We start from the raw sequence: 22,457 nt of genomic DNA on the forward strand, positions 1-22,457 counted from the left end.
CGGCCCGCACCTCCTTCCCTGCTGCTCAGTTCCAATTACCTCTGTGTCCTCCACATCACCCGTTCTTTCACTCTCGTTTTCTCGTTACATGCCCATATACCTCTCTCTTCATTTTCCTCAACTTCTCCCAGGTCTTGTGCGGTCACCTTTTTTTAGGTCTTGCCTATCCCATTCGCAAGGAATGGATAGGGGAGAATTATAGTGGGCAAAAAAGTTCTCAAACCATCAGGCGGATTTCAAACAGTTCACGTGAACACAAGCACGCGCTTTTCCCCCATATTGGCTTTCATGCTGGTTTACACTTACTTCAAAGGCATCCGCTCCCCCGCCCACTGCTTCACACTTCACGGCCGCCAGGCCGTGTCTCTTATTTCTCCTCCCCCCTCCCCACAGCTTTTATGAGCGCTGTGCCTTTCACGAGCACTACTATTCACTCTGCAATTTTTAAAACACTACCTTTTGTGCCTGTGCTGCCGATCTTGTTTTCATAGTTTGCTAACACAAATACACAACTGTTTTCCAGGTCGTGACCCGTGGTGGTACAGTTGTAGAAACGATTTTTGCTTATTTTCTTGATAAGACTAAGAAACATAGACTCCGATTAAAGCGCTGTAGTAGCAGAAACCCCCCCACAGCAATGCCGAGAGCTTGTTTAGTTTCTGTGAGCGCCAGTTGTTTACATTGTGACGAACGGAGACGCTTAATCAACCGAATTCCCCTCGGCTTTTTTGCACCTTCACACATAGTCCAACACATATTAATGTATTTATTAATATACCGTAAGCGCATTCGATCGAAAGCTATTGTACTGGTCAACTCAAATTTACAGCCAGGGCTAAGTCGTAACTTAATTACTCACATGACGTATCCCGACAAAGAAAATAAACAACCTTCCTTAAGAGCGCTCTTCTGTATATGAAGATGTTATAAATCGATATAGATGCTTTCGGCGTGTGCAATGTTGGGTGATCCCCTTAATGCGCGCCAACCAAAATACTTCTTAACCCTAATACCGAATTGCCATAATAAGACTATAGCTGCCGCTGTTTAGAGAACAGAGCAGTTTTGTAAAATACGTACAGTTGTCAGACGTATAAAAGATCAGCTTCGCGTTGCAAACACAATACAACTAGTTTGATATATTGGAGAGGAATGCATTTACTTCGGAATTATATCAATTCATATTATGAGGGCCACAAAGCACTCTGCAGTGGTAAGAAAACTCAAACACGCACACCTTCGCGACTCCCACGTTGGCTCTGACAAAGGTGATTTAACGTGATGACGTTTTGTGGATTTAGTGCTAACCTTCATCCCTGGACTGTTGACAGCTATCTTACTTCATAAGGCCTAGAGTTTGATACCTGTGGAAACTGGTTGAATCTTTTTGTGTCCGAAATTCAAGCAGGTTATTTCATTTTTAGCTAGTGCTCAAAAGCGTGTAACTACATTCAAGTTTACGTAGTTTAGTAAATGGTATAAATCGGTGTTTGACTTTCTTATTTACAGACAGTGATAAAGAGGCTGCCTCTGGTGAAGGCTGACTATGAACCTGCTTCCAGTCGGAGCCCTGAACCCGTTTCGTCTGCAGACTCCTGTGTAGAGGACAAAGCCGGCCTGGGCAGTCTCCCGGCTTCATTTACAACAAGGCTGATGGGCGTTTGAGCGAAGTCCCTCTGTCGTTAACACCAGACTGTCAAGTTCAGCAGACCAAGGCCAGCCTAAGTCGCTTATTTTGCTCACATCCTGTCTGGAGCAGTAACACACCCTTACTTTAGCAGCCCCCCCCCACACCGAACGCAGTATGCATCAAGACAAGCTCTTATATAAAATCACTCAATTTGACCGAACTAAAACTTGTCTAAAGCAGACTCTGTGTTTGAGACAGAGTCAGGGCATGAACATAGAACATAGTCATGTTTTGCAACCACATATTGTCTAGTAGGATAATGAGATGGGACACTTAGCACAGAAACAAGATCGATTCTATTTGAATCTGGTAGTCTTCACTCACTGCGCACAACATGTACAAATGTTAATTATTTTGTCTCAAGCTATCAGGAACAGCCAAGATTCCAAGGTTACGTAAATAACACTGTTAGCTAGTTTTGATGGCTCTAAATATGTTTTTTTCTGTAGCCAGATCAAAGGTTTAACCGTAGTGGGACTCCTTAGTATAGCTGTATTTTTCACAGAAATAAATAGATATTCTGCCTTTTCACTTTTTGAATACTGCTTAGCACATATTAATAGTTAAAGATATTTGTCAACAATATGTGTTACAAGGCCAAAGTCATCTTTGGATCTTATTTATTTATCTGCTGCACGCCACACACTGCTGCACGCCACACACTGCTGCACGTCTCACACTGTCGCACGCCGCACACTGCTGCACGCTGCACACTGCTGCACGCTGCACACTGCTGCACGCTGCACACTGCTGCATTACTCACACTGCTGCATGCTGCACACTACCGCACGCCTCACACTGCTGCACGCCACACACTGCTGCACGCCTCACACTGCTGCACGCCTCACACTGCTGCACGCCTCACACTGCTGCACGCCTCACACTGCTGCACGCTGCACACTGCTGCACGCTGCACACTGCTGCATTGCTCACACTGCTGCATGTCACACACTGCTGCACCCCACACTGCTGCACGCCACACACTGCTGCACGCCACACACTGCTGCACGCCGAACACTGCTGCACGCCGCACACTGCTGCATGCTGCACACTACTGCACGCCTCACACTGCTGCAAGCCTCACACTGCTGCACGCCTCACACTGCTGCACGCCTCACACTGCTGCATGCCTCACATTGCTGCACGCCTCACACTGCTGCACGCACACACTGCTGCACGCCGCACACTGTTGCATTACTCACACTGCTGCACCCCACACACTGCTGCACCCCACACACTGCTGCACGCCACACACTGCTGCACGTCACACACTGCTGCACGTCACACACTGCTGCACGCCGCACACTGCTGCACGCCGCACACTGCTGCACACCGCACACTGCTGCACGCCACACACTGCTGCACGCCGCACACTGCTGCACGCCGCACACTACTGCACGCCTCACACTGCTGCATGCCTAACACTGCTGCACGCCTCACACTGCTGCACGCCACACACTGCTGCACGCCTCACACTGCTGCATGCAGTACACTGCTGCATTACTCATACTGCTGCATGCTGCACACTGCCGCACGCCTCACACTGCTGCATGCCTCACACTGCTGCATTACTCACACTGCTTTCTGTACACTGCTGCACGCCACACACTGCTGCATGCCACACACTGCTGCACGTCTCACACTGCTGCATACTGCTCCATTACTCACACTGCTGCACGCCGCACACTGCTGCACGCCGCACACTGCTGCACGCCACACACTGCTGCACGCCACACACTGCTGCACGCCACACACTGCTGCACGCCACACACTGCTGCACGCCACACACTGCTGCACGCCTCACACTGCTGCACGCCTCACACTGCTGCACGCCTCACACTGCTGCACGCCTCACAACACCACCACATCACTCTGGGACACCACCACATAACTCTGGGACACCACCACATCACTCTGGGACACCACCACATCACTCTGGGACACCGCCACATCACTCTGGGACACCGCCACATCACTCTGGGACACCGCCACATCACTCTGGGACACCACCACATCACTCTGCACCACAACAGCATCACTCAGCACCACAACAGCATCACTCAGCACCACAACAGCACTGTCCTTGCTTGCTACCAACAAGCATTGCCATAGCCAATAGGACTCGCATTAGGAAAGTGTAAGCTGTTGGCTTTGTAAATAACAATGCTATTAATTTATGTATTTTCAAAGCCAACACATATTTAAAAATATTGTCATTTACAATGCCAACAGCTCACACTTTCCTAATGCGAGACCTATTGCATTGCAACTGCTTGTTTTATCATTCCATCAAGTCCCATCCTTACTTTCTCTACCTTCTCTTTTTGACACCCTGCTGCTCTGTTCTTTGTTCTGCAGCGCAATCTTACTTTTTTGTCCCTATTTTGATTTCCTTTCTTTTCCTTTTGCTGTGTCCTTTTGCTCTTCATTTTCGCCAGGCTTCCACTGTTGCTACATATCCGGTTTAGCTTATTCTTTCCTCAATTACTCTCTCCTTCCTACATCTCCTTCCTCCTCCATACCGCATCTTTTACATTCTGACATCTCCCTCCGCCTTCCTCGTTCTCTCCTTCGAGTCTCTTTATGTTTTCACTGTTGGCTTCTTTTCCATTTCACTCCCTCAGCCGTTCACTAGTTCTCCCACCTAGAGCTTTCGCCTCCTCGGCCGACGCCTGCTCCTCCCTTATTCCTCCTTCTCCTGCCCGCACCTCCTTCCCTGCTGCTCCGTTCCGATTACCTCTGTGTCCTCCACATCACCCGTTCTTTGACTCTAGCTTTCTCGTTACATGTCCATATACGTCTCCCTTCATTTTCCTCCACTTCTCCCAGGTCTTGTGCTGTCATCTTTTTTTTATCATTCCATCAAGTCCCATCCTTACTTTCTCTACCTTCTCTTTTTGACACCCTGCTGCTCTGTTCTTTGTTTCCGCAGCGCAATCTTACTTTGTCCCTATTTTGATTTCCCTTCTTTTCCTTTTGCTGTGTCCATTTGCTCCTCATTTTAGCCTGGTTTCCACTGTTGCTACATATCCGGTTTAGCTTATTCTTTCCTCAATTACTCTCACCTTCCTCCTTCATACCGCATCTTTTACATTCTGACATCTTTCTACTCCTTCCTCGTCCTCTCGTTTGAGTCTCTTTACGTCTATACTGTTGGCTTCCATTCCATTTCACTCCCTCAGCCGTTCATTAGATCTCCCACCTAGAGCTTTCTCTTCCTCGGCTGACGCCTGCTCCTCCCTTACTCTCCCTTCTCCTGGCCTCAATTTTGGAGAGCAACGTGTAAATCAGCCAACATAGCCCTTTGGTACGAGAATGCTGGAGCTAGAGGAGCTCTCCCAGCACCTCTAGTTCCAGCTCCACTACCTGGGAAATAAAACTTGATAACCTGTTTCTCTTAAGTAAACAAAGCATAGGCCTATCAGGAGCATACCAACTGAATAATGTTTACTCTTCGCTGAATATGTCAAACGACTGCTGCATTGATGGAATCCATTAAAAACAAGCATTGGCATAGCCAATAGGTCTCGCCTTTGGTACCTTATAAGTGTTTAGCCATGCAACAGTTGGTTTTGTTGCACCAAGGATATTGTGCTGCATAACTAAATACTTCTAAGGTCCCAAAGGCGAGACCTATTGGCTATGCCAATGCTTGTTTTTTCTTATCACTTAAAGCCCTGAAGAGGACACACAGTGGCATATGGAAGCGAAGGAAAAATGACAAGAGATTAAGGCTTGGTAGAGAAGAGAGAACAGTGTGTCAGAGAAGAGAGAACTGAGTGTCGAGAGACAGGACAGGAAAGAGGTAGCAGGATGACAGGAAAGAAATAGCAGGATGACAGGAAAAAGAGAGCAGGATGACAGGAAAAAGAGAGCAGGATGACAGGAAAAAGAGAGCAGGATGACAGGAAAGAGAGAGCAGGATGACAGGAAAGAGCGCGCTGACTGTTACATAGGGAAGAGACGGAGACCCAACTATATACGGATGCGCCCATGGTTTATATGGGTATGAATCCTGGCCGCACGTACCCGAGTTACTCTAAAGTATTTACAGTGCTACAGATGTTAATCTAGATAACTGGCGTATAGGCAAAGAGTAGCTGTGGACTTCAGCTTTACAGCAGACTATATTCTGCACTTTTTTCATTCATGTTGTTCATACACTTCCTTATCGTTGTATTAATTCCCTTTGGTCTCTGCCCTTTATCAGTTTCCCTCTCCCCTGTCCTACCCCCGCTTTTTAAGAGGGTTTGGATCAGCTCAGAATGTTAGTCATCCTTAACCACAGACTGTGCAAAGCCGATCTCATGTGCAGACAACAGTAAAACCGATTCTACCGTTATAATGTAGACTGGCGCTGGCAAAGTGTCTAATGACAACTAAACCAACACTGACAGGTGGACTCATCAAAAGGGGACACAGTCACTTATCATCAATGAACGGCAGATCAAAGCTTAAAATATTAAACAACTGTTTCCCGATCCCCAAATTTTGCAGCGACCCTCCCCAATGGGCAACCACAAAAGTCAAAGGTGCCTTCGAGCGATGACAACCACGTCACTACCCACGGGACACCTAATCTTCTCCACCGCTTCCCCGCAGTGACAGCTCACCTGTGTGTCTTCAAGCCCAAAAGCTAGAAAGGCAACTGGCAACCGAGGCACACGCTTCCGGTGAAGTCGTGCCGTGTGGGAATGGACAAGGCTCACTGGTGCGCTAACCCTACAGTTGGTATTGTGGGCGCCATCTTTAGTTGGGCAGAAGTGGCCTCGGGCGGAATGAACGATTGTTGTTCTCGCACTGTGTTTGAATGGGAAAAAACTATTTGTTTGTGTTCTGCAAGCAACGAATAATCCTCTATTGCTAGGTTGACCAGATTTTCAAAGCCATAAACAGGAACATTCCACCGACACAGGAGGAACATAATCATATCCTTCTTCGACCTGGTCTACAATAACACAAATGATAGATACATTGTTATGCGCATGTTACTTTTAGATTAACAGCGATACCCATTGGAAAAGCATTAGATAGGCATTTTTGTGATAAGCACAAGTGGAATTAAATACAAATGTTCTGATCCATATTAATTTACATACATGGGTATAACATCATGAAACGACTGACTAAACAAATACAGGATTAGGATTGTAAAAATGGAAATGTACTACTCCAGTGGCACCGCTGACATGATTTGTCCGGTCTCTTTCTAGTCCTTGTTTTTATGGTCACTCAAGTTTTGCAGCCAGGTCTCAAAATAACGTTTTTGCAATTGTTTTAAAAAAGGCATATGTCACAAAACTAATGAATGCTAACGTGTGCTGTGTGGCATGTTGCATGTCAAACTCGGCTGCTACCCTTGCGAGTGAAGATGAGAGACGAGAGCAGTTGTTTTATATGAAAAAGATGCCTACCTGACCTTTTTGCAATCGTGTTTAAAATGACACATGCCACAAAACTAAGGCATGCTAACGTTGGCTGTGTGTCACGTTACATGTCAAAACTCAGTTGCTACCGCCTTCTCCGAGGGAAAAAGAGAGATGGAGCAGTTGTTTTATATAAAGAGATGCCTGCCTTTTCGGCGCCCTTTACGCAATATCACCTGATAGGAAATGCAAAGAAAACAAGCATTGGCAAAGCCAATAGGCTTCGCATATGAGCTATTGGCTTTGTACATTTATTTTAGCTATGTTGTACAACAGGGCTAGTGCTGTGCGGCTGCCCGTGACTCACACAGTGGGCCACCTAAAAGGTCGGCCACCTTAGTGCCACTTAGGCACACTTACACCTCCCTCTAGTCTTGGGAGTGGGACCCTGGGGAGGTGTCCCACAGTCCGAAGCGCGGTCTGCGTCATTTCCGGCGCACAGTGTGTTGGGGAAGGTATTTATAGCTGCCTCCGCCTTTCGAGCACCCTCTTTCGGGCCGGACACACTGTCAAAGTAGAGCAGTAGTTTGTTATGCTCTTGGGGTCCCATCACATGTTGGCACTGCGCTCCCGTACAATTGGAGGTCAGTGGGGGAAATAGGGTATTGGTTGGCCCGAACAATAACTTGCAGGGTAAACAAGGCTGTGGTTCAGGAAGAGAACAGTAGTTCCCAACTCCCGGGGAGGCCATCCTACAGTCTTACAGAAAGGTTAATATAGCCATGTGCAAGCACACCAAGCAGGAGGGCTTGGTTCAACTCAATTTGTATCTAATAGAAGGGCTTGGGAAGTTAGGCATAGCCTCTTCTGTGCAAACACCACATGGTATCCCGATAGGGACGGGCACACACCTATCAGAGGTAGATAGGGAAGTGGTCCTACTAAAAGGACGGTAATGGCAGGTTGCAGGAGGTTATAGAGCCTGCAATAACGTGAAGGGTAACAAAGCTGTGATTAAGGAAAGAACAGTATATCCCCTCCCGGGGAGTCCATCTTATTCCGACAGATAAGAATTAAAGCCATGGACAAGCCCACCAAGCTGGAGGGCATGGTTCAACTCTAATTCAGTATGAAATATGACGGGTTAGGCACATTGGAGTGGCCTTTTTTGTGTACACACATGGTCCGCCGATAGGGACGGGCCCACCTGTCAGAGGTAGCTAAGTAGATGGTCTACCTAGAATGAGTAAAGGTCAACAAAGAGGATGGGGTGCACCAGTCATAGGTGGGCATGGATCCTTTCTTACTGGACATTAGTGAGGCGCTGGAAACAGCAGGTTGCAAGTGAAGGAAACTGAGACCTTGATGGGGGCTCTGCGATGGTGGCCACATCCAGAGCTTTGACAGAGTTACAGGGCGATCCAGAGGTGGAAGGGTACAGCAGCGTACCTCTTCTGGAGCACAATAGGGGTGCCTGTGCCAAACCCATGGAGTCTCTACGGCAGAACCGTGAAGAAAGAATCGTTGGCACCCGCTAGTCCTTTGGGTGGTTGGAAGCCTGAGTAACTGGGGGCTTGCCTTGCAAGGCTCCGTCCTATAAAGGCATGTGAGTAAAGTGGTGGACCAGTGGTTCATGGTATTCTCCTCATAACTGGTAGCACCAATTGGATTGGAACAGTGTGCGAAAATGAGGAAAGGACATGGAATGGTGAAAAACACACTTTAAAAGAAAGTGCCAGGCACTGTATATTGCAAACTAGTAAAGGAAAAGAACAGAGCAACGCTCTGGGAAGCAGCCACACAAAAATGAAGGACAACCACCCTTAGAGGTAATGAAGATGTAAACAACATCATGGCAGATGCTAGAAGTCCGCAACCTGAATGTATAACTGTAAAGTGCAACGTGTCCGGAACACAGGAGCCAGGACAATTGACCGGAAGACATCACCAGAAAGAGACGTTGTATCCCCAAGAAGAGACCTATAAATTGTGGCAGAGCCAAGAGACTTTAAACCAATAGAGCACAGGAGGTGGTAATAGACCCCCAATGCGATAGAAAGGGGGGAGCGGGTGGGAATAACACGAATAGAACCTACACTGTACAACCCAGAGCGTAGGGTTGGAAAGGATACATGACAAATGAGCATACTGCCGAATTATGAGCCTGGGCAGAGTGGAGCTATGAAAATAGAATGAAGTATCATCATTGTGTGTTGGAGTGAAGTGAAAGCGTCACCCTGCAGAAGGATCAAGCCATCCGGAGGGAGGCGAGCATAGAAAGCCAAACCTGAAAAGTTCCTCGCAGAATGAGGAGGACAGGTGGGCGTTAAGGAATCTGTGGCTAGATTATGTCTCTACCAGATACATAGTTACCGAAGGTAAGTAACTCGTACATCTGATAGAGACGTCTAGATACAGATTCCTTAACTCAGAATAGATACCAAAGCCACACCCATAGAAGAGGCGGGTCTGCGACTGAACCCCAATAAATTGCAGAGGCAACATAGCTGTCAAAAAGGTGACTACCCATGGTGGGGACCACAACCAGCGCCGCCACACCACACCATGAAGCTCAGAAAGACGAAAAACATTGGGAGGGAAAGGTACTACAAGCCATCAAAGAACAGCATAAAAACCCTTGTATGCATATCGGGTGAGAGAAAGAAAACATAGGCTAGATATGTCTGTGTGAAAGGAAAAGTTCATGACTTCGCAAGAAGTGGAACTGAACCCAGGAACTGATGGACCCGCAGCATCTGATGTGCTGACCGTAAATAAAACTCAAAAGGAAGACAACTGGTATGACAGAGTCAACACATACCAGTCCAGTATGCACAACAGTGGAAAAAACACAGTTGAATCCTGTACCAACCAAATACGTAGGACAGTATTGGCAGGATGCCGACCCATGAACATAAAGTACCAGTAGTAGCAATATGCAAATGCTACTTACCAGTATGCATCTGTTCTTGGCATGTAGGGCTGCTGACATTCATATCTGTGCATAGATCGCCGCCTAGTGTTGGGTCCGGATGATTGCACATTGTTGTCCTGGAAGAGTCTTCGAAGTATCACGAGATAGGTGGCTCCTCCCCTGGACTACAGTGCGCATGGGCATCGACTCCATCCCCAGATTGTTTTTAGCCATTGTGGCCGAGATGGAGTGAACTATGTGAGTGATGACCATGCTATGAGCATATACACGAATACTGCAGCTGCTACAGGCGCCGGGGAGGAGGGTGGGCGATATGAATGTCAGCAGCCCTACATGCCAAGAACAGATGCATACTGGTAAGTAGCATTTGCAGTTCGAGGCATGTGGGCTGCTGAATTCATATCTGTGCATAGAATACATAGCAGTCCCTCCATTATCGGCGGCCGCCTGTGCCAGCTGCAGCAGTTTGGAAAAGTGTCCTGAGAACAGCCTGACCTACAGCTGCCTGCTGTTTAGAGTGCACGTCTACACAGTAATGTTTAGTAAATGTATGTGTGGTAGACCATGTGGCTGCTCTACATATATCCTCTAAGGCAGGGGTACTCATAGTACGGCCCGCGGGCCAGTGGAGGCCCGGCAAGCCTTCCCTGGCGGCCCGCGGACCCCCGAGACATCATACCTGTGTTTCCCTACTTTTTTTTTAAAGTGTCTGCAGCAGCGAGAGAGACTCTTGCTGCTTTGTGGGGGCTGCCGGCCGGCGATCCTAGGAATGGCCAGAGTAAAGCTGCAGGGGCCTAAGGAGAGGTGAAATACAAAGGCATCATTAACATGCAAATAGCCTTTTAATGACCTGTGAAGTGCTCGGGTGCGGCTGTGTGTGTGTGCCCCGGCTGGCGCACAGGCAGGGTGAGGTGACAGAGGGAGTGGGAGGGAAAGGGAGGGGGAGGGGGACGGAGAGGGAGAGAGAGAGGGAGAGGGAGTGAGTGAGTGAGAGGGAGGGAGGGAAGGAGTGAGAGGGAGGGAGTGAGTGAGAGGGAGTGAGAGTGAGAGGGAGTGAGGGAGAGGGAGTGAGGGAGAGGGAGTGAGTGAGAGGGAGGGAGTGAATGAGAGGGAGTGAGTAAGTGAGAGGGAGTGAGAGGGAGGGAGTGAGTGAGTGAGAGGGAGGGAGGGAGGGAAGGAGTGAGAGGGAGGGAGTGAGTGAGAGGGAGTGAGAGTGAGAGGGAGTGAGAGTGAGAGGGAGTGAGGGAGAGGGAGTGAGGGAGAGGGAGTGAGTGACTGAGAGGGAGTGAGTGACTGAGAGGGAGTGAGAGAGAATGAGTAAATGAGTGGGAGTGAGTGAGTGGGAGTGAGTGAGTGGGAGTAAGAGGGAGAGTGTGAGAGGGAGAGAGAGGGGTTGAGAGGGAGTGAGTGAGGGAGAGGGAGTTAGTGAGGGAGAGGGAGTGAGTGAGGGAGAGTGAGTGAGGGAGAGGGAGTTAGTGGGAGTGAGTGAGTAAATGAGTTGAGTGAGTGAGCGGGAGTGAGTGAGAGGGATGAAGTGAGTGAGAGGGATGGAGTGAGTGGGAAGGAGGGAGTGGGAGGGTGGGAGGGAGTGGGGGGGAGTGAGTGAGAGGGAGTGAGTGGGAGAGAGTGAGAGGGAGTGAGTGGGAGGGAGTGAGTGAGAGGGAGGGAGTGAATGAGAGAGAGTGAGTGAGTGACAGGGAGGGAGTGAATGAGAGTGAGGGGGTGAGTGAGTGAGAGGGAGTGAGAGGGAGGGAGTGAGTGGGAGGGAGCGGGAGGGAGGGAGGGAGTGAGTGGGAGGGAGTGGGAGGGAGTGAGTGAGAGGGAGGGAGGGAGTGAATGAGAGAGAATGAGTAAGTGAGAGGGAGGGAGTGAATGAGAGTGAGTGAGTGAGTGAGAGGGAGTGAGAGGGAGGGAGTGAGTGGGAGGGAGGGAGTGAGTGGGAGGGAGTGGGAGGGAGTGAGTGAGAGGGAGTGAGTGGGAGAGAGTGAGAGGGAGTGAGTGGGAGGGAGTGAGTGAGAGGGAGGGAGTGAATGAGAGAGAGTGAGTGAGTGAGAGGGAGGGAGTGAATGAGAGTGAGTGAGTGAGAGGGAGTGAGAGGGAGGGAGTGAGTGAGTGAGAGGGAGGGAGTCGGAGGGATGGAGTGAGAGGGAGGGAGGGAGAGAGAGAGAGGGAGGGAGGGAGAGAGAGGGAGGGAGGGAGGGAGAGGGAGGGAGTGAGAGAGTGACTGAGAGAGTGAGAGTGAGTGAGAATGAGTGAGAGGGAGTGAGTGAGTGAGAGGGAGTGAGTGGGAGGGAGTGAGTGAGAGGGAGGGAGTGAATGAGAGAGAGTGAGTGAGTGAGAGGGAGGGAGTGAATGAGAGGGAGTGAGTGAGTGAGAGGGAGTGAGAGGGAGGGAGTGAGAGGGGAGGAGTGGGAGGGAGGGAGGGAGAGGGAGGGAGGGAGAGGGAGGGAGAGAGAGAAAGGGAGTGAGTGAGAGGGAGGGAGTGAATGAGAGGGAGGGAGTGAGAGGGAGGGAGTGAGAGGGAGGGAGAGAGAGAGGGAGGGAGGGAGAGGGAGGGAGTGAGAGAGTGACTGAGAGAGTGAGAGTGAGTGAGAATGAGTGAGAGTGAGTGAGTGAGAGTGAGTGAGAGGGAGTGAGTGAGAGTGAGTGAGAGTGAGAGGGAGGGAGTGAATGGGAGGGAGTGAGTGGGAGGGAGTGAGCGAGTGAGTGAGAGAGAGGGAGAGAGTGAGAGTGAATGAGTGGGAGAGGGAGGGAGAGGGAGTGAGTGAGACGGAGAGGGAGTGAGACGGACAGGGAGGGAGAGGGAGTGAGATGGAGACAGAGAGGGAGGGAAAGGGAGGGAGTGAGAGGGAGGGAAAGGGACGGAGAGGGAGGGAAAGGGAGGGAAAGGGGGTGAGACAGAGAGTGAGTGTGAGGGAGGGAAAGGGAGGGAGAGGGAGTGAGAGAGAGGGAGTGAGAGAGAGGGAGTGAGACAGTCGGAGTGAGACAGAGAAAGACAGGAGAGAGGGAGGTTGAGAGGGAGAGAGAGCTAGAGAGAGGGAGGGAGACCGAGAGAGATGTGTGTATGCCGGGACGGCTCAGTGGACGAAGGCGTCCGCTACAGGGACCTATGATCAACCTCATGGTCAGTTTTATGTTGTTGCTCTAGCCCCTCCCCCTCCCCCACTGACCCTGCCCCCCCACCGATGCGGCCCTCTGACACAAACCAAACTGTAAATTTGGCCCCCGAGAGAAAGTTTGTGAGTACCCATGCTCTAAGGGGATGTTCCCAAGGAAGGCCATAGAGGCCCCCAACTTTCTGGTGGAGTGGGCTCTTGGTGGAATTGTAAGAGTGCGTTTAGCTTTTGCGTAACAGATCAGAATACATTTCACGATCCACCTAGCAATACCAGCCTTGGAAATAGCGTTACCCTTGTGGTGTGATGCAAAGGCAACGAAAAGCTGCTTAGTCTTTCTAAAATCCTTGGTCCTGTCAATGTAATACATCAGGGCCCTTTTAACGTCAAGGGTGTGGAGCATCCGCTCCGCCAGCGACTCAGAATTTTGAAAAAACACCGGCAACTCGATTGTTTGGTTTATATGGAACTGAGACACAACCTTGGGTAGAAATTTAGGGTTAGTGCGGAGCACTACCCTGTTAGCATGGACTTGGAAAAAAGGCTCTTGGATGTTGAGGGCCTGCAACTCACTAACCCTCCGTAGCGATGTAATTGCTACTAAGAAAGCCACTTTCCAAGTCAGGAACTGAAGCTCGCAAGAGTGTAGTGGCTCAAAAGGAGCACCCATCAGCCTTGTAAGAACCACATTGAGGTTCCATTCTGGAGCTGGTGGTGTCCGTGGTGGAATGACCCTTTTGAGTCGTTCCAGAAAAGCTTTGATAGCAGGCACCTTGAAAAGAGAAAGGTGTTGTCTATTCTGGAGGTATGCGGCCATCGCAGACAGGTGAATGCGGATGGAAGTATACGCCAAATTGCATTGGTACAGATGGAACAGGTAACAGATGATGTTCTGAATGGAAGCATCCAGCGGGTTAATGTAGTGGTTCGCACAATAAATGACAAACCGCTTCCATTTAGCCGCATAACATGCTCTAGTAGTGGGCTTTCTTGCCTCCCGAATGATGTCCATGCAATTCGGGGGAAGATTGAGGTAGCCAAACTCTAGGACTTCAGGAGCCAGATTGCCAGGTTGAGCTGTTGCGGATCTGGGTTCTGAATGTCGCCATGGCTCTGCGTCAGAAGGCTGGGTGTGAGATGAAGCCTTTGATGCGGTACCACGGAAAGTTCCAGAAACATGGTGTACCATGGTTGGCGAGCCCACGTTGGAGCAACCAGGATGAGAGTCATCGAGTGCTGCCTGAGCTTGCGCGCCACCTGCGGTATCAGAGGTGCTGGGGGAAAAGCGTACGCAAATCTGCCTGACCAGTTCATCCATATCGCATTGCCCTACGATTGCGGGTGTGGGAACCTGGCGGCGAAGCTTTGGCATTTTGCGTTCTCCCTTGTGGCGAACAGGTCTATTTCTGGATGACCCCACCTTTGGAAGTACGGTTGGAGTACTGATGGATGTATCTCCCACTCGTGCATTTGGTGGCTGTGCCTGCTGAGCAGGTCCGCCATCTGATTGTCTTTGCCTGGGAGATGTTCTGCCATCAGGAAAATGTTCCTTTGAATGGCCCACTTCCACATGCTCTGAGCCAGATGAGACAGCTGCGGAGAGTGTGTGCCCCCCTGTTTCTGAATGTAGTACATGGCCGTCATGTTGTCCGTCCGGATCAACACGACCTTGTTGCACAGATGTACTTTGAATGCCTTTAAGGCCATGAAGATTGCCATCAGTTCCAGTACATTGATGTGCATCTTCCTTTGCTGTAGTGTCCATAGTCCCTGCACTGTGTAGTGGAGTACATGCGCTCCCCATCCCTGGAGAGAAGCGTCCGTCGTCAGGACAATTTGTGGCACAGGCTCTTGGAACGGTCGGCCCTTGCAAAGGTTTTGTGGATTCCACCAATGCAGAGAGTTGTATGCCCGACCGCTCACCAACACTAGGTCTGTTAGTTGCCCGTGAGCCTGAGTCCACTGACGTGCTAGGCACTCCTGAAGCGGACGCATATGTAACCTCGCGTGCGGGACAATGGAGATGCAGGAGGCCATCATGCCTATCAACTGCATGAACACTTTCGCTGGAAGCGAGTGCTGAGGTCTGAATCTTTGGATCAGTGTCTGAATACTGGCGACTCTCACTGAATTTGGCTGCGCAGTGGCCGCCAGAGTGTTTATTGTCGCGCCCAGATACTGCCGTATGTGGGCGGGCTGGAGATGGGATTTCGGGTAATTCAGTGAGAACCCCAGATTGTGCAGGAAATGAATAGTGCGGGACACGTGGTTGGCGCACTGTTGTTCCGACTTTGCCTGAATGAGCCAGTCGTCCAGATAGGGGTAGACGTGGATGTTTTGACGTCTTAAATGCGCCGCCACGGTCGCCAGGCACTTTGTGAAGACCCTGGGCGCTGTGGTGACCCCAAAGGGCAGAACCCTGAATTGGTAGTGCTGGTCTTGAATGGTGAACCTTAGGTACTTCCTGTGTGAAGGATGCAGGGGAATGTGAAAGTATGCATCCTTGAGATCCAGAGTAGCTAGGAAGTCCCCTTGCCGAAGCAGCGGGAGAACCTGCTGCAACGTGAGCATATGGAAATGTTCTGAAAGAATGTACCAGTTGAGGGGCCTGAGGTCCAGGATGGGCCTGAGGGATCCGTCCTTTTTGGGAATTAGAAAGTACAGAGAGTAAACCCCTGTTCCCCTTTCTTGCAGTGGAACGAGCTCTATTGCCCCTTTTTGCAGCATGACTTGGACTTCCTGCTGCAACAAGTGCAAGTGCTCGCCGGACATAGGACGGTTTCTTGGGGGTATGTTTGGTGGAGTGGAAGTGAGTTCCAGACAATAGCCGTATTGGATAAGAGATTTGACCCACCTGTCCGTGGTGATGGATTTCCATGCGGGCAGGAACTGCTGGAGTCTCCCCCCGACTGGTGTTGTGTGGTCGGGGGGCAGTGACAAGGCGTTACTGTTTGCTGGCGGTGGAGGACCTGGAGCTGTTATTTCCACGTCCTCTGCCTTTGACGTTGTTGCCCCGGTAACCACCTCTACCCTTGTTGGTGTATGAGGATTGGGTGTTGCTTTTATAGTATTGCGTGGATTGTGACGCTTGACCCCTTGAGGTGCCTCTGTTATTGGAGTGGCGAAAGGAACCACCCCGAAACTGCTGGGACTGCAGGGCACCCATAGATTTAGCAGTGTCAGTGTCTTTTTTCATTTTTTCAAGGGTTGCATCCACTTCTGGTCCAAAAAGGTGGTCTGGATTAACTGTTTGGTTTAAGATGGTAGTCTGAATGTCTGGTTTAAAGCCTGATATTCTAAGCCATGCATGCCTACGCAGTAGCACGCTAGTGTTGATAGCTCTGGAGGCGGTATCAGCCACGTCCAGAGCGCACTTAATTGAAGCATTGGTGATAAGCTTCCCCTCCTGAATCAACATTTCAGCTCCCTCCTTGTACTGATCAGGTAAGTGCTGTAGAAGGGTTTCTAGGGTGTCATAGTGTGCCCTATCGTAGCGTGCAAGTAGCGCTTGCGTGTTGGAAATGCGCCACATATTAGCTGCCTGCGCAGCAATACGTTTCCCTGAAGCTTCAAAGACCTTCGATTCTTTGTCTGAGGGAGGAGCATCACCCGTGGTCTGTGAGTTTGCCCGCTTCTGTGCGTTGGAGACAACCAAAGAGTCCAGTGGCAACTGTCCGTTGATGTACGTTGGATCAGTGGGCGCCGCCTTGTATTTTTTGTCAATACGAGGATTGATGACTCTTGCCCGGGTGGGCTCCCTGAAAACCTCAGGCGCATGCTTTAGCACTCCCTTTAGCATTGGCAATGTCTTGACAGTCTTTTCAGCCACTGAGAAAGTGTCAAAAAGAAAATCGACATCCACTGGGTCAGCATGGAGGTCGACATCATGATTGGCCGCAGCACTTTCAATTAGAGCGTTGAAGGCTGCAGAGTCCTCTGTTGGGGAAGTGTTTGCAGCAAAAAGCTGCGGCTCGTGTCCTGACTGAGGGTCCTCAGGGTCGCCCCCAGCAGACCATGGCTCATTGACATCCTCTGGATCCGAGTACGCTGGATAAGTATACTCCTCCTCTTCGTCCCGTCACCCTCCCCAGCGTTAGAGTGAGTGGGTGAGAGCTCCAGACCTTGTGGAGATGCAGGCTCCATAGGGGCAGATGCACCCGCAGAGTCCAACTTCTTCTTAAGGGGAATGTGGAAATGCTCCAACACAGGCTCCGGGGTGATTTTCCTTTTGAGGAGAGAGAGCTTGCCTGTGTTGGCGTCGATAACAACCTCTCGACGCTCCTCGTCCGCTAGTGGCTGGTGCCGTGGCTTCGGCACTACCAAGGATGCTTTCGGCGTAGAAACCAGCTTCAAGGGCACCCCGGCCCCATGTTTCGGAGCAAAAGCCTTCGGCGCCGTTTTTGGCGGCTGCGTGAAGTGAATCGGCGTCTGCGCCTTTGCCGGTTTCTGTGGAGGCTTCGGCGTCACATCCTTCGGCTCGAGAGCCACTGCCTCCTTCCGAATACGCTGAAGGGACTCCGTGACCTTCTTGGTGAGTGAGGGGTAGGGCCGGACCGGCTCGAGCGAGTCCTCCGAGTCCGGATTCGGGTCGGCGACCAAAGCCGCAGTCTTCGGAGCCGACACAGCACCTCCCCTTGCCTTGTCGACCGGGATCGGTGCAGCCAGAGACTTGGGGTCGTCCTGACGCTTCTTCGAGGCCTTCTTATGGTCATCGACCTTCTTAGCGTCGGCTCGGCTCTTCAGAGCGTCGACCAGCTTCGGCGCCGACGCAGCTGCGTCGGGCGTTTTCGCCTTCGGCTTCAACACAGGGGTCTTTGGATCAGCTATTCTGGCGTGGCTTTTGAGCTCGGCGGCCATCTTGGATTTCTTCGGCGCCGAGGCCTCTGGAGCCTTTGATCCAACCAGTGCGACTTGCACTTTCGGTTTTGATACAGATGGTGCTGACCCCGATGGCTTCACTTTCGGTTTCTGTACCGTGAGTGGCGCATCACCAATGTCCGTGGCCGGGCCCGGAGGCGGGGCCGTGGGACGAGTATTGAGGTCTTGGGTAAGGCCCGTTGGCGATCCCTCGACCTGGGCCTTATGCTGGGGTTCCGCCCCGGAGTCAGTATGAGGATGCTCCTCTTCCGAGCTATCCTCTACGGTGGCAATGGCCCCGTCGTCGTCCCCTACCTCCTCGACGACTTCCTCGAACTCTTCGTCTCCCGCGTCGTAGTCTTCCTCGCCCTCCGACGCCGGGTTAGAGTCCGAAACATTCAGGATGGTGTCGTCTTCAACATCTTCTTCAAAGATGTTTGCTGGTGGGGGTGCCGACAACTGGGCCTGCAGTCTTGCGGCCCGACGTAGCTTGAGAGTCTTCTTCAACCGGAACTTGGAGCAGGCCATACACTTGGCCTCGTCGTGGTCCGGCGACAAGCATCTGTTGCACACTGGGTGCACGTCGATGTGCGAATACTTTGAGGCACACACTGGGCACCTCTTAAACGGACTTCGTTCCATGTTGAAGTAGTCTGGAGCGTCGTGTAGGCCCGTCCGCGCCGACAGCGCGCGGAAGGGCAGCAAGTGTTCGGAGCCGAGTAATAAACCAACCCGAACGATAGACAATACCGACGCGAGTCCTAAAGACCTTTTGGTCTCAAGTAAAGAAAGTTAAACAACTATCGATTCCGAAAGAGGGAACCGAAACACATCCGAACCCAATGGCGGAAAAAAACAATCTGGGGATGGAGTCGATGCCCATGCGCACTGTAGTCCAGGGGAGGAGCCACCTATCTCGTGATACTTCGAAGACTCTTCCAGGACAACAATGTGCAATCATCCGGACCCAACACTAGGCGGCGATCTATGCACAGATATGAATTCAGCAGCCCACATGCCTCGAACACAGAAGACACGCCGTTGGAGAGTCACTCTGTCATGAGGCATGTGAAAGGGTTGACGGCAACCATCAGAAGCACCCAAAACAGGACTACAGTAAGAATGATAGTCAAGTGGAAGACTGGACGAAACAGAAGCATACCGTGCGGATGGTAGAACCACACGAAGTAGAACAAGAACTCTCCTGTAGGGGTCCGTGAGTAGCCCAGATGCAAGAGATGCAATCGCAAGAAGGCTACCGGCAAAAAGAGGCACCAAGCAAGCGTTGACAGCACGACTTTGCTGTGAAACAGCACAGCAGATATAGAGGCAAGAAATATGCCTAGAAATGAAGCGTAACACAGAGGACGCGAAAAGTACCAACAGTTATGACGAAGCAGAAGAGGACAGAACAATGTCCAGACTAGTAAGCCACATCAGCCCTTCACCCGGGAGGAGCAATGGTCCCCCGCAAGATAGAGGAGGAGACGGATCTAGACACGACAGTCGGAAACAGTCAGGACCGATCGAATGGTTCAAGGACTCAAGAAGTGAGTATCCTAAAGAGAACACTTCCCTTAAGAGTGGTACAGCAGGAATCCAAGCAGAAGTGTGAGAAACACCTGTGTCTAAAGCAGCAGGGAAATGTGTAAAAATTCCTGTTGGGGAAGTGCCCTGAAAACGAGGGCACAAGGCAAGGTACAGTAGAAAGGTACAGGGCGACACCACCACCTGGAAAGATAAGCCCAGTAAGGGCTGAAGTACGAAAACTTTGTCCGTAAAGGGAGGGGAGAACCAGCACCACAGAAGTGGAAGAATCAACGCAAACACCCTATGATAGCAATCACACCAGGGTGCATTCCCAGGTTTCATCAACACAAAGAAGCTACCACATAATGGTTGTATCTTGGAGCAAAAAAGAAGATATGGCGTCAGTGGTGAGAACTGCGCCTGAACTGAGCAGAACAAGGCCCGAAAATAGTGACTGGCAAAGGAAGAGCAGCCATCAAGGGCAAGAGGATCACAGTAACGCTGAAAACGCCCCCGTGAATATAGGCGAGGCAGAAGCCATGCGGTAAAGAACCCATACCGAGGCAGTGAGAGATTATCAAAGCCAACTGTACCGAAGGTGCAATGGAGCGATACTAACGTCAAGATCGCAGAACGGCACATAAAGGAAGTCCACAGCAAGATTGTGGTGAAAAACTCCATAGGAGCATACCAAGGCTAAGGCAGTCATCGAATAGCCTATAAAAATCCCACATAGGGTAAGTGTCAACCCCTGCAAGGGGGAGTCCTCCTGGGCAAAGCACGCACTCAGAGAACAGAAAGGGAAGACAGAACCAGCCGTCTGGCTGCACGTAAAGAATACTGAGATGGCGGAACCACAGCCTACACTATCTGGGTGCTACCCAGAGTACCAGGACATGTACGAAATCAGACCAACAAGGCAACACCGCCTATGCAGGATAAAAGAATACTGATAAGGCAAAAAGGGCGTGGCACAAGAATCACAGTAGCCCTGACATGAGGCGGGAGATCGCTGAATCTGGGTGGCACAAAGCCACCGACCGAGCAAGAGCTCGTCCCACCGAGTCAGTGGTGTCAAGAGATGAGCGGAGGGAGAATTGCTCCATTCCCCTGCCATCATGCAGAAGGTGGATTAATTCAACACGTGGGCCTTCTGGAAGTGAAGGTAGAAGAGCCTCTACCAAGTCCCAACACGGATGCTGTATTCAAGGCGAGGATGCCAGCACTGGCAGAGGTGAAAAGCTGGCGACCACATGCATCTAACCACCTAGACTCACTGGTGGGAGGCAACAGAGGCAGGGCAGAGGAAGACTAAGTCGAAGCCTGTCTGAACAACTAGGCCCTGAGTCCTAGAATGAAGGGACCATTAGGGGCAGGACGATGTCAAAGAGCTATGGCCCGATCAACAGGGTCCCCCGAGGAAGGCCTCGCCCATGTGCCCAGTATTATGTAAAACAAGGATGCCCCACTTCAACCGGCTCCATATGGAGAAGATCCAACAAAGGATCAGAAGACAGAGCAACTACAGGGGGCTGAAAACAAAGAATAGCAGCCGCCCTGTGAATAGCCCATGCGTAGGTAGCACTAGCCTCAGTTGCCATCCGGGGAGGCGACAATAACCCCATCTGTAGGGGAGGGCTGGAGACTAACCCGTCCACTAGGCAGCAACAGTGGAGGAGCCGGAGTCTGATCCGAAGTCCACACCACACAAGGTACCTGCACCATGGGGCTAAATGGCCGCAGATCAGGGGAGTCCAGAAGAGCGTCAGCGTGTGGCATAAGAAGAGGCGTAGGCGCCGGCGTCGATCGATGCCGCGTGGGAGTCGCAAGATGTCCGAGGAATCGGGACTATCAATCTCCTGAAATATAGGAGACGTGAGCACCGGCACCGGTGTCGACAGTTTCGGTACCGGCATCGACGGACCGCGAGCCAGAGGTCTCTGGACGTCGACCACCTCCAAGGGGGGCTCGGGCTGGGCGCCGTCCACCCCACTGCAACATGTGGGGAACAGGGCATCGAGCCCGGTGCTGCCTCAGACGTCGACACATGGAGCCGCTCAGGGCTATGCGGAGACTGACGGGGTGGGCTAGACGGACGACTGGGAGGATCCACTGGGCCATGTCCTGTCGGTGTCGAATCAGCTCCGGAATCGGAGTCGATGCACCCAGCTGGAGCCGAGGACAAATTTGGCGGTGAAGACCCAACATGAGTGCCTTCCACCTCTATGGGATCTGAAGGCGCACCAGGGAGAGGGGGTGACCCAAAATAAGAGCGGAGTGGTTCAGAATAAGCCTCCATTTGGGCTTGTGTCGCTCCAGCACCCGGAAAGGGGGGGTGCAGAGGAGACGACCGCCAGACACCCGTCCCCAGCAGGGAGCGAGAAGAGCAGGCGCCAGCATCATAGGTAGCTGCTGCAGAAAGTTTTCCGGATCCAGTTTGACGCCTGGGGATATTCTGAGGTAAGGAATCTGCGGCTAGAAGTCTCTATCAGATAGTAGTTTTAGCAGTTTGATCAGCAAAATTGTTACCCCAACTAACATCATCAGTCACTTTCCGATGGGAAGCACATTTAATGATTGCTAAAGCCTTGGGCAAAGCCAATGCATTGGGGAGGCACACAATTAAGGTACCATGTTTTATTTTAGCACAGGTAGAGGTCAGAAATCGTCGTTCATTCCTAAACCTACCAAACTCTTGTGCAATCCCAAAGGGATATTGGCTGTCAGTAAGATGGCGGCCGCGTGGATGGCCGTGTGAGAGTGCGCTATTCACCTTTGTAGAGAAGGACGCCAGGGAAAGGCGCTTACCCGTTTATTTTAAGTGCGGGCTGAATGCTGACGGAACCGGCACCGTTCCAAATCATCTAACCGCGGAGAAGTCCAGTGTGGCGTGTTTCGATGGAAGATTAGCCTTGACGGCTCTCTCTGCTGATCTCCCCGTGGAAGCACAGTACGCGGGGCGG

General features: G+C 51.1%; 1 protein-coding gene across 3 annotated transcripts in view; it reads right to left on the bottom strand.

Moving 5' to 3' along the window:
• PLA2G6 (phospholipase A2 group VI) overlaps window positions 1–22,457 on the bottom strand; it is a 604,218-nt gene that overhangs the window by 293,290 nt on the left and 288,471 nt on the right. The window contains exon 1 of one of the 3 annotated variants that reach the window (XM_086963270.1): window positions 6,304–6,441. The exons of 1 other annotated variant lie outside the window; for it this stretch is intronic. The gene's annotated coding sequence lies outside the window, so the exon portion shown is untranslated. Of the gene's footprint in view, window positions 1–6,303; window positions 6,442–22,457 lie in introns of those variants that run through there. One more of the 3 variants, XM_086963277.1, reaches the window with a different exon arrangement.

The sequence above is a fragment of the Lissotriton vulgaris genome, chromosome 1_1 (assembly GCF_964263255.1).
Source record: "Lissotriton vulgaris chromosome 1_1, aLisVul1.2, whole genome shotgun sequence".
Lineage (NCBI taxonomy): Eukaryota > Metazoa > Chordata > Amphibia > Caudata > Salamandridae > Lissotriton > Lissotriton vulgaris.